At 34.2% G+C, this 13,412-nt stretch overlaps 1 protein-coding gene across 9 annotated transcripts in view; it reads left to right on the top strand.

The window, feature by feature from the left end:
- Positions 1-13,412, top strand: part of FBXL17 (F-box and leucine rich repeat protein 17) — a 491,597-nt gene that overhangs the window by 17,446 nt on the left and 460,739 nt on the right. For 4 of the 9 annotated variants that reach the window (XR_014838483.1, XR_014838484.1, XR_014838485.1 and 1 more), the window contains exon 4: positions 4,885-5,058. The exons of the other annotated variants lie outside the window; for them this stretch is intronic. The gene's annotated coding sequence lies outside the window, so the exon portion shown is untranslated. The remainder of the gene's footprint in view (positions 1-4,884; positions 5,059-13,412) is intronic. 9 annotated transcript variants of the gene reach the window in all.

Here is a 13,412-nt window from a genome sequence, read left to right as displayed (position 1 = left end):
TACAAAATGGTTTTACTTGTGTTAACATGTTTTCTTGTAGCAACATCTTGAAATGTTGTTATGTTAAAAGTGATACTCAGAGACTAAAGTAATACATGCTTTACATTTTTATGTATCGAGAAATGTTTGGGTTAGTGAACTAGAGTACCACATGGCTATTTAAAACAAAACTAACTTTTTTGTATTTTGTAGTTAAGTGTCTGAACTTCTTTGACCTGCCATTCTATTAATTTATTCTTTTGTTACTTAAATTTTGTACCAGATTTTGCTTTAGGTAACAATAATATGCAGTTTGTGTCAGCGTGAGGGTTTTTTTTTTTGTTTGTATTTTTGCGCTACCTCATGGCATTTAGAGTTCCTGGGCCAGGAATCAAATCCGAACTGAGGTTGCAACTACTTTGCAGCAGTGGCAACACCAGATCCTTTAACCTGCTGCACAGGGCTGGGGGTTGAACCTGCTTCCTGGCACTGCAGAGATACCACCAATCCTGTTGTGCCATAGCAGAACTCCATCATGAAGTTTTAAAAATTAACTTTTAATTCCCCTTTTATGTTACTAGATGATATGCTTACATGTTTTAAAATATCTTTTTTAAGGCATAAATGGAAGTTCAAGTTAAGGAGTATGAAATGAAGAAAAAGGTGGTAATTACGTATATTTGGCATAGCACTTGTATTAAATATAGTATCATGCATTTTCTCTTTGATTCACTTTCTTTGGAAGTGGTGTTTAAGGTTTCTTGTCTCAGAGCGGATACTGAATGGGTTCTATGTGCCAGTCCCTAGTTTTTTTTTTTGTCTTTTTAGGGCCGCACCTGTGGCATATGGAGGTTCCCAGGGTTGAGGTCTAATTGGACCTGCAGCTGCCAGCCCATGCCACAGCAACACCAAATCTGGGCCGAGTCTGTGACCTACACCACAGCTCTTGGCAATGCCGAATCCTTAACCCACTGAGCGAGGCCAGGGATTGAACCTGTGTCCTCATGGATGCTAGCCAGATTCATTTCCACTGAGCCATATGAGAACTCCCACCAGTTCCTGACTTTTGAATGTTCTAAATATTTAGTAATGTTTCTACTATTGTACCAGACACGTTTTATATTTTTGTATTTAACCCTTGAACTAACTTCGTGAAATAGGTAGTATTAAACTCATTTGTAAAGGAAGAGATTAAGGTTTAGAGAGATTAACAAACTTGCCTCATGTTTAGCAGATGGTGGACCTAGGATTTGAAGCCTGGATTCTTCAAAGCCCTACTCTCTTTTCGCTTTTCCATGCCAGTAGATGATACTCTTCAGACTTCAAATAAAGGAGCCTGCTCCAAGAGGGCAGAGACTTTGCACATTTATCACTATCCACAGTATCCTTGGCAAACATTTGTTTAAAAGAAGAATTAATTCATAATTCCATTCAATAATTTTGTCAGATTTATTTTTTAAATTTAGAATTGGGATATAGTCCTAATACTTCACAGTAAAAGCAGAGTATTAATAGAGTCCTAGATTTAAATCTGATCTGAGATGAAATCAGAAGTAAAGAATAAATAAATGTTTAAATCAGATCCCTAAATTTAAATATTACATATGAATTAATTGAAATTGGCTCAGTGTTAGAAGAAATTTGGAAAGACTCTATCCTAAATAGTACTGAGTGTATAAATCCAATATATGTATTAATAATGCTGCTAGAATTTATAAGGAAGCCTATTTTATCTGTAAAGGCTACTTTTGCAGTAACAGTCTTGAGATATTTGTCCTATCTGTTTTTGCTGTATGCTAGATTATTCACTAGCAAAGCATCTTATGAAGTTCTTAAATCTATTAAAACAAATTAATCTTTAAAGTAAATTATAAAAAATTTATAGACATGGCCTAATTTTTTGTTATTGAAATTTGTCAGCAAATTGTACTTCACAATGAACTATTTAAAAAATGTTTATTAAGAAATGGATTAGGAGTTCCCTCTTTGGCTCAGTGGGTTAAGAACCTGACATGGTGTCCATGAGGATGTGCATTCGATTCCTGGTCTTGCTCACTAGGTTAAGGATCCAGTTTTGATGCAAACTACAGCATAGGCTGCAGATGTGGCTTGGATCTCATGTGGCTGTGGGTTGTGGCTGTGGTATAGGACAGCAGCTGCAGTTCTGATTTGACCCTGAGCCTGGGAACTTCCATATGCCGCAGGTGTGTTTCTTAAAAATTAAAAACAGCAAAAAAGAAATGGATTAAATTTGTTATATGTTTAATTCTGATGTAACACAAATAAGTATCAGTTGAGCAGAGTGCCAGGGGAGTTCCTAGTAAGAATAAGGTCATATTTATGGTTGATATAGAGTGAACCTAGAAAGTCCTTTAATGAACAAGACATGCCAGTTAAGTATTATGAATTTATCTAATATTTATAGCTGTGAGACTATGTAAATGTCCCCTAGAATGTGAGGTATTTTGGAACTCTTTAATTATGTTAGGTTAGATGTTTGCTCCAAATTTTTGTGGTTTCTGAATTGTGAATTAGTTATATATGAGGTAATGATCTGATACAAATAGTAAAAATAACCTAAATCTTTTTCATCCATAGATTTCAAGTATTTGTGTATGAACTTCAGTGAAGTGCAGAGATTAATCCTTTGCTATGCTTAAGATTTTGCTGTTAACAGAGTGTGTTCTAGTTTAGCCTCTTGCATCTGAGGGAGTAGTTCTGTGGTTATAGTAGAAAGAGAATGGCTTTCATGTACACATAAGATAGAAGTAAAAGTTTCATGAAGCAATACATAGGCTTATGAACAGTGCAATTGATATTTTCTGTTCTATACTATGATTAAATAAATGTTAATCTTGACCCACTCAGTAAGTTAATCTTATAACCCAGTGGTGCTTGATAAGCTCTGCCGTGGAGTATATTACAATTTTAGTCAATTAACAATTTGAAAATGTAAAAGTTTCAAAAGGTCTAGGATGGAACTTTCATAAAATGATGAATTTTCCTGAATTTTTTTCTTTTTTACTCATAAGCATAGCAATTGATTGAAATGTTGACTTTACAGATCAGGTTGAAAGATTTTGGGTTTTTCCCCCTCTTCTGATAGTAACACTGACAATATTTTAAAATGTATACATGTATTTTATTGATGATATCTTTAAAATATATTTCCATCATAACTACTATAATTTTGATTGACTTGATCAAATACCCTATGAATGTATTTTTTGAATTCTGCTTATTAAAGCAATTATGTAAAGCATTTCAGTCTGGAGGTCTAATGGATCTAAAATTTAATATATTAAGTATCGGATTCTACCTCACCATGTTTCTCAGACTTAAGGTGAAATACTTAATAGGCCATTTTTGATAAACACTGTTCTTTGTGAAATAGCACTTTGAAATCCTGTTATTTTTATTTTCATAAAAATAACTTTAAATTTACCATGGAACATGTTTATATATATATATATATATATATATATATATATATATATATATATATATATAATAAAACTACAATCACTTTTTTTGGGGGAAAGAACTATCTAATTAAGAATAATAGACTTTTTCAGTTTTTCTAGTATTTTATTACCGTCTAACATTTGCAGCAGAGAGGAGGTAGTTGCCAAAGTATTTAAATAAATCTAAGGAATTATATTCATTACATTAATGTTTTATGTGATGGCTTGTATTTGATTTCAGCAGTTAACACCTCAATCCAATTCATGGATCTTTGTAGAAATTCCTGGAAATGGTCACTCTTGGCATCTCCTCAGATTAAAATAGTAGAAAAATAATAGATATTGCATTAGTAGTTTTTTTTTTTTCTTTCTCTTTTTAAGGCTGCACCCACAGTATATGAAAGTTCCCAGGCTAGGGTCCAATCAGAGCTGCAGCTGCCAGCCCTCTCCACAGCCATAGCAATGCCAGATCCGAGCCCTGTCTGCTACCTACATCGCAGCTCATGGCAATGCTGGATCCTTAACACAGTGAATGGGCCAGGGATTGAACCTGTCTCCTCATGGACACTAGTTGGATTAGCTAACAGCTGAGTCACAACAGGAACTCTACATTAGTAATTTTGGTCTTGCTGTATTATGAGTTTCTAGTCTTTAAAAATAAATATTTAGAGTAACATCAGCGAAATGGAAGAGTAGACAGCTGTCAAATCCCATTCCTTCAGAGAAACATTGAAAAACAAGAAGTTGTTCAAACCAGCTTTACCAGAACTCAGAAAAACAGTTAAGGCTTGACAGCAAAGTGAATGCTGGGGCAAGAAAAAGGCAATTAAAAACAGTGGGAAAACTTTGACATATTTTTACTTGTCTGTATCCCCATACTTTCCCCAGCTTGGCAACAATATTGAAGGCAGCAGCCCATGTTCACAGTGTGGGACCCAGGTCCCTGGTTCCAGAGGGAGCAGAGCAGACTTTATTCACAAATTATTGTGTTTTTCTCTTCTATCCTGCCTGGAATAGAAGCTTTTTAAAGGACTGATGCAAGACACTCTGTTTCACCTAATTCATAATGCATACAGGGTGGAAAACTAGTGGGTATTAAGGCAGATGCAAAAACCTGTAGATACTTGGGATAAAAGATTATGGCAGAGTCATGGAATAGACTACCTAAGGCCTGTGGGGAAAAGCCAGGAAGAGAATTAAGGCAATTACAAGTGCCAGTGTGTATGGGGTAATTTAGAAAGCCATGTGCATGTCCAGGGCAAGACTCATGCTCAGAAAAGACTTGTGAAGACCTTAAACTTTCATCACTGGCTGCTCTCTAGGGTTAGTGCAGAAAGTGAAGGCCATGGCAGAGTTGTAAATGACATGACTAAATGTTAAAGCACAGAACAAGTCTGCAAAGAGTAGGAGAAGTGTTTTTGATTTTTCTTTTGTTTTACAGTTGGCATTCAAGAAAATATTTGTCGTAACGTTGGCTGAGCACAAGCTGAAACTTCAATAAGTAAAGAAAGCAAACCCTGGCAAAGAAGGAAAATCTGACTTCCCAAGTTTTACTACATTATAATACACTATAATATTGGATTTTCCAGTTTTCAACAATAACAGAAATTACAAGGCATGTAAAGAAACAGTAAAGTATGTTCTAATCAAAGGGAAAAAAAAATTGATACTAACCATTCTTGAGGAATCTCAGACATTGGTCTTGGTAAAGATTTTAAATCACTTATCTTAAATATGCCCAAAGAGCTAATGGAAAGTGTGGGCAGGGAACTACAGAAATTCAAGAAAATGATGCATGAAGAAAAGGAGACTATCAAAGAACTAGAAGTTATAAAAAGGAGCTAAGTAGTAACTCTGGAGCTGAAAAGTATAATTTATATAAAGAATTTAGTAGAGTGATTTAGCATCAAATGTGAGCAGGCAGAAGAAGGACTTAGAGAACCTGAATAGGACAAATGAAATGATCATGTCTGAAGAGCAGAAAGAAAAAAAGAAAGAAGAAAAGTGAACAGAGTCTAAGGGATCTGTGGGATACCATCAAGTAGAACATTTGTGTTATGGGAGTCTTAGAAAGAAAAAGAAGAGAAAGGCAGAAGGAAAATTATAAGGAATGGTGGCCCAAACTCCCCAAATTTAGTGAAAGACATGAATCTATACATCTGAGAAACTCTAAGCAACTCCAAGCATGAAAATTTCACAGAGACCTACATTAAGATACATGAGAGTCTAATTGTCAAAAGTCAGAGCCAAGGAGAGAATCTCAAAAGCACCAACAGAGAAGTGACTCATAGCAAAGAGAGGATCTTCAATAAGATTAACAACTTCTTATCAGAAACCATGGAAGGAGTTCCCCTCCTGGCTCAGAGGAAACGAATCTGACTAGGATCCATGAGGACTCAGGTTCGATCCTTGGCCTTGCTCAGTGGGTTAAGGATCCGGCATTGCCATGAGTTTTGGTGTAGGGCGCAGATTCAACTTGGATCTGGCGTTGGTGTGGCTGTGATGAGGGCTAGGGGCTACAGCTCTGATTTGACCCCTAGCCTGGGAACCTCCATATGCCATAGGTGTGGCTCTAAAGACAAAAAAAAAAAAAAAAAAAAGAAGGCGACATTAATATATTCTCAGATAAACAAAAACTGAGAAAGTTCATTAGTGAATCTGCCCTACAAGAAATGGTAAAAAGTCTTTTTGCTGAAATAAACAGACACTATATGGTATCTGAAAGCCATATGAGGAAAAAAAGGGACATGGGTAGAAGTAACTGTAGGTAAACATGAAAGATAGCTTTATTGTATTTTTGGTTTCTAACTCCTTATATTTTCCTGCATGATTTAAAAGTCAGATATATAAAATGGTAATTATAAATCTTTGTTAATGGGCACATAATGCGTAAAAGTGTAATCTATGATAATAACCATAGCAACTGGGAGTGATAGAGATACACAGAAATAGGATATATACTATTGAAACTAAGTTGGTGATATTCAAATTAGGCTATAAGTTTAAGGTATTAATTACAATTTCCATGGTAACCGTTAAGAAAATAACACATATACTCATGAAGGTATTAGGAAGAGAATCAGATGATACACTGCATAAAATTTACTAAATGCAAAAAAATGCAGTAATGAATTGAAGAAGAACAACAAAAACACATAAGACATATAGTAAATGAATAGCTAAATGGCAGAAATAAATCCTTCCTTATTAGTAATTATCTAAGTATAAATGAATTGAAATCTCTAATTAAAAGGCAGAGAGGCAGAATGGATTTAAAAAAAATAAACCATGCATATGAAGTCTTAAAGACTCATTTTCATATACACACAATGAGGTTGCAAGTAAAAGGACGGAAAAAGATACTTCACTCAAATACTAATGACCAAAGTGAGCTGAGTGTCTATACAGGTGGTCCCCAACTTAGGATGGTTGACTTAATTTTTTTTTTATTTTTATGAAAGCCATATGCACTCATTAAAAACTGTACTTCAAATTTTGAATTTTGATCTTTACTCAGGCTAGCAATATGTTGATTGATTCTCTCTCATGCTTGAAAGTGGCGGTTAGCTGCAGCTCCCAGTCAGCCATGCAGTCATGAGGGTAACCAGCTAATTCACTTACAACATTTTGTACCCATACATTCATTCTGTTTTTCATTTTCAGTAAAAGTACATAAGTTACTCAAGACTTTATTTTAAAATAGGCTTTTTGTTAGAATTTTTTGCCCAACTCTAGGCTGATGTAAGTGTTCTGAGCATGTTTAAGGTAGGTTAAGCTCAGCCTGATGTTAAGCAAGTTAAATGTATTAAAACATTTTTGACTTATATTTTTAAGTTATAATAGGTTTATCAGGATGTAAGCCTATCGTAAATTGAGGAAGATCTAATTATTATCAAAAAAAATTTTAAGTGACAAAGTTTGCAGGAAACAATAAATATTATTATATACTGATAAGTTTGAATTCAAAAAGAATATATAGCAATTATAAACATAAATGAACCTAACAACACAGCCCCTAAGTATATGATGCAAAAGTGCAGACTTGGAGGGAGGAAAAGACAGTTGTACATTAATAGTTGGAGACTTTAATATCCTGCTTTAATTAATGGAGAGAACAACCAGAAGGTCACCTAGGGACTAGAGGATTTGAACAATACTGTAAACCAATTATATCTAACAGACATATGTAATATCTTACACTCAACAACAGAAGAATACACATGAAACATTTTCAAGATGAGACTGTATTTTGAACCACAAAACAACTGTTAATAAATTTGGAAAGATTGAAATGAGACAAGTATCTTTTTTGACCATAATGAAAAGAATGTAGGAATCAGTAACATAAGAAAAACTGGAAAATACACAAAGAGGTGGAAGTTAAAAAACATGCTCTTGTACAACCGATGGGTCATTGAAAAAATCACAAGAGGAGTTGGAAAATAACTTGATGAATGAAAATGAGGAAATAATACACCAAAAATTATGGCATACAACTAAAATAGTATTCAGAGGGAAATTTATGGCTGTAGAAGTTTATACTTACAGGACTTGCTGTTGTGGCTCAGTGGGATAAGAACCCAACTAGTATCCATGAGGATGAAGTTTCGATCCCTGGCATTGCTCAGTGGGTTAAAGTACCTGGCATTGCTACGAGCTGCAGTGTAGGTTGCAGACGTGGCTTGGATCTGGCCTTGATGTAACTGGTGTAGGCCGGCAGCTGCAGCACTGATTCGACCGACCCCTAGCCTGGAACTTCATATGCCGCAGCTGTAACCCTAAAAAGAAAAAGAAGGGAAAAAAAAAGTTTGTGTTTACAAAGGAAGAAAAATCTGATTTTAGTAATTTAATTGTACACGTGAAGGAACTCGGAGAAAGAGCAAACTAAACCCAAAACTAACAGAAGAAAAGAAATAATGATCAGAGCAGTGATAAATGAACTAGGAAACAGAAAAATTACAGAGAAAATCAATGAAACCAAAAGTAGTTTCTTTGAAAATACCAGCAAAAATGACAAACCTTTAACTTGACTGAGAACAAAAGAAGACTCAACTTACTAAATTAGAGATTTAAGAGTAGACATTACTGCCACCTTTATAGAGAGAAAAAATTAATATTTTTTAAAAAATTTAGTTTATTGGAGTATAGTTGACTTATAATGTTGCATTAGTTTCAGGTGTTCAGCAAAGTGAATCAGTCATACATGTAAATATATCCATTCTATTTTGCCATATAGGTTATTACAAACTGTTGAGTAGATTTTCCTGTGCTATGTAGTAGGTTCTCGTTAATTATTTTATACAGTAGTGTATATATATTATTCCCACCCTCCCAATTTTTCCCTCCCCCCAACAGGTTCACCTATGATAACCATAAGATTGGTTTTGAAATCTGTGAATTCTTTTTTGTTCATTTTAAAAAGTTTAATTGAATTTTAGTTGATTTACAATGTTGTGATAATTTCTGTGCAACAAAATGATTCAGTTATACATGTGCACATAGCTATTCTCTTTCAGATTCTTTTCCCATATAGATTATTGCAGAATATTAGGTATTCCCTGTGCTATACTCAGGTCTCAGTTGGCCAGCCATTCCATATATGACACTGTGTTTATGACAGTCCCAGGACCCCAAACCATCCCTCCCTCACACCTGTCCTCTTTGGTAACCATAAGTTTGTTTTCAGAGTCTGTGGGATTGTTTCTGGTCTGCAATTAAATTCACTAGTATCCTTTTTTAAGATTTCACATGGAAGTGATACCATATGATGTTTGTCTTTCACTTATTTTATTCAGTATGATAATCTCTAGGTCCATCTATGTTGTTGCAAATGGCACTATTTCATTGTTTTTTTTTGTGACTGAGTCATATTCCATTGTATTTAGGTACCATATCTTTATCCTTTCCTCTGTTGATGGACATTTAGGTTGCTTCCATGTCTTGACTATTGTAAATAGTGCTGCAGTGAACATTGGGGTGCATGTATCATTTTGAATTATGGTTTTCTTTGGTTAGGTGCCCAGGAGTGGTATTGCTGGATCATGTGGTAGTTTTATTTTTAGTTTTTTGAGGAAGCTGCATAATGTTTTCTGTAGTGGTTATACCAATTTACATTCCCATCAATAATGTAGGAGTGTTTCCTTTTCTCTGCACCCTCTTCAGTATTTATTGTTTGTAGACTTTTTGATGATTGCCATTCTGGCTGGTGTAAGATGATACATCATCATAATTTTGATTTTCATTTCTTTAATAATTTGTGATATCGAAAATCTTTTCAGGTTTTTTTTGATCATCTGTCTATTTTCTTTGGAGAAGTGTCTATTTAGATCTGCCCATTTTTTGATTTGGTTTTTTGTTTTATAAATATGGAGCTGCATGAGGTGTTTGTGTGTTTTGGAGGTTATTTTCATGTCTCTTACTTTGTTTGCAAATATTTCCTCCCATCCTGTGAGATGTTTTCTTCTTTTTTTACTTTCCTTCCTTCTTTTCTCTCCTTTTCTTTTCTTTCTTTCTTTCTTTCTTTCTTTCTTTCTTTCTTTCTTTCTTTCTTTCTTTCTTTCTCTCTCTCTCTCTCTCTCTTTCTTTCTTTCTCTTTCTTTCTTTCTTTCTTTCTTTCTTTCTTTCTTTCTTTCTTTCCTGTTTCCTTTGCCGTGCAAAAGCATTTAAATTTAATAAGGTCCCATTTATTTATTTATTTATTTTTTCATTATTCTAGGAGGTGGATCAAATAAGATATTGACATGATTTATGTCAAAGGGTGTTCTGCCTATATTTTCCTCTAGGAATTTTATAGTATCTGACCTTACCTTTAGATCCTTAATGAATGTTGGGTTTATTTTTGTGTATGATGTTAGACAATGTTCTGATTTCATTCTTTTACGTGTTGCTCAGCACCACTTATTGAAGAGACTGTTTTTTCTCCATTTTACATTTTTATATTCTTTGTTGTAGATTAGTCGGCCATTGGTGCATGGGTTTATATCTGATCTTTCTATTGATTTCCACTGATTGGTATTTCTGTTTTTGTGCAAGCACCACACTCTTTTGATGACTGTTGCTTTGTAGTATAGTCTGACAGGGAGCCTGATTCCTTCAGTTCTATTTTTCTTCTTCAGTATAACTTTGACTATTTGGAGTCTCTTCTGTCTCCACACAGATATTAAAATTTTATGTTATAGTTCTGTGAAGAATGTCATTGGTAACAGGATAGGGATTGCATTGAATCTGTAGATTGCCTTGGGTAATATAGTCATTTTGACAATATTGATTCTTCCAATCTAAGGGCACAGTATATCTTTCTATTTGTGTCATCTTTGATTTCTTTCATCAGTGTCTTACAGTTTTCAGAGTACAGGTTTTTTGTCTCTTTAGGTAGGTTTATTCGTAGCCACTTAACAGTATCATGACCAATTATGTACACCAAAAACTGAATAGCCTAGATGAAATAAATAAATTCCTAAAAATGTACAACCTACAAAAGCTGACTCATGAATAAGTAGAAAATATGACTAGATTTGTTATAAGTAAGGGTATTGAATCAGTAATAAAAAAATCCTCCCAATAAATCTGAGTCAGAAGTCAGATGGTTTCCCTGGTCAATCTGGTCTAACAAGTAAAGAAAAATTAAAATCTGTGGAGTTCCCATTGTGGTTCAGTGGTAATGAAATGACTAATATCTGTGAGGATGCAGGTTTGATCCCTGGCCTTGTTCAGTGGGTTAAGCATCCAGCATTGGTGTGAGCTGTGTTGTGGATTGCAGATGCAGCTCAGATCTGCTATTGCTGTGGCTGTGGCATATGCCAGCAGCAGCAGCTTCACTTCGACCCCTAGCCTTGGAACTTCCATATGCTGCAGGTGCAACCCTAAAAAAAATAAAGAGAATTAATGCCAATCGTCCTCACACTATTTCAAAATATTTAAAAGAAGATAAAACTTGAAACTTCTATGAGGACAGTATTACTCTGATTTTGACAAAGACAGACAAATGCACTAAAAGGAAAGACAGCAAAAGACCTATTTCTTTAATGACTATAGATGCAAAAATCCTCAACAAAATAGAGCAAATAGAAATTGGCAACATGATGAAAGGGTTATATACTATGGCCAAGTGCAATTTATCCCATTAATGCAAGGGAAATTCATTATACACAATCAATCAGTGTAATACACCACATTACCAGAAGATGGAAAAACCTCCACACAACCATCTTAACTTGCTCAGAAAATTGATCTGCTGAAATCTAACCTTTCCATGATAAAAAGATTCAATAAACTATGAATAGAAGGTACTTTCTCAACATAATAAAGGCTGTATGTGCCTAATCTACAGCTAACATCATACTCTGTGTTGTATAACTGAAAACTTTCCCCCCAAGTTCAGAAACAAAACAAGGATACCCCATTTCTACCATTTATGTTCAACATTTGTATTGGCAGTTCTAGTCAGAGCAGTTTGGAAAGACAAAGAAATAAAAGGCTTTTTAATTGGAAAGGAAAAAGAAAATTATCTCTATTTGTAGATAATGTGGTTTTATATATGTTAAACCCTAAAAAAAAAAAATCCACAAAAACCTCTTCGGGCTAATAAGTAAATAATTCCATTTGTAATAGCATCTATAAGAATAAAATATTTAGGAGTAAATTTAACCAAGCAGTTATAAGACTTATCCACAGAAAATTACAAAACATTTTTGAAAGAAATTAAAGGAGACCTAAATAAATGTAAAGTCATCCTGAGCTTGTGAATTGGAAGACTTAATATTGTCAAGATAGTACTTCCCAAATTGGTCTACAGATTTGATGCAATCCCTATGAAAATTCTTGTGTTTGTTTTTTCAAAATGGAAAAAATCCATCCTAAAATTCATAGGGAAGTGTCAGGGACCGAGAATAACCACAATCATTTTTAACAAAGAACAAAGTTGGAAGATTTGTACTTCTTTACTTTAAAAGTTGCCACAAAGGTGTAGTAATTAGAATCACGTGATAGTAGCATAAGGATTGACATAGTGACCAGGGGAGTAGAATTGGGTGTTCAGATGTAAGCCCTCATCATCTGTGGTCAGTTAAATTTTTTTTTCCAACTGTAGTGCCAAGAACATTCATTTGGGAAAAGAACACTCTTCAAGAAAAATAACTAAATGGGTTAAAGACATAAATTTAAGAGTGAAAATTTTAAAACTCTGTGAAGAAAGTATAGGTATAAATTTTTAGGACCTTGAATTTGGTAGTGATTTTTAAATATGGCACCAAAAGAACTGATAGCAAAACTGAAAAAAAGATAAGCTGGACTTGATTAAAAATAAAACTTTTTTTTTCAAATGGCAGTCTCAGAGAGTGGACAGATAACACATAAAATGGGAGAAAATGTTTGCAAATCATGTATCTGATAAGAGTTTAATATCCAGGATATATAAAGAAATCTTCTCAACCAACAACAATACCCTTCTCCAAACTCACTTGAATAATAGTCAAACTACACAAATAATCGTTCATCCAGAGACATAAGTGGCCTGCAAGCACATGAAAAGCTGCTTGTTATCATTAGTCATTAGAGAATTGCAAAGCAAAGTCACAATGAGATATCACTTCATACCTACTCCATTGTATATTAAAAGAAACAAAGACAAAACCCAGAAAATAACAAAGTGTTCCTTTGGATGTGGAGAAATTGGAACCTTCATACATTGCTAGTGGGAATGTAAAACTGTGCACATGCTATGGAAAATGGTTGATTCCTCCACAAATTAAACATAGACCTATCATATGACCCAGCAATTCCGCCATAGATATATACCCCAAATAATTGAAAACTGAATCAAATAGTTACTTGTTCACTTTTCATTATATCATTACAACCACCAAGGGTCAAAACAACCCAGGTGTCCATGAAGAAATGAATGAATAGATGAAATTATGTCTTTGCAGTGAAATATTATTTAGCCTTAATAGTCGAGTGAAATGCTGTACA

The sequence above is a fragment of the Sus scrofa genome, chromosome 2 (assembly GCF_054392235.1).
Source record: "Sus scrofa isolate SSC_HxYL_T2T_F1_AM1 chromosome 2, Sscrofa_HxYL_maternal_Yorkshire_Landrace_v2.0, whole genome shotgun sequence".
Taxonomy (NCBI): Eukaryota; Metazoa; Chordata; class Mammalia; order Artiodactyla; family Suidae; genus Sus; species Sus scrofa.
Note: the sequence above shows the minus strand (reverse complement) of the source record. Positions and strands in the feature narration are given on the sequence as shown.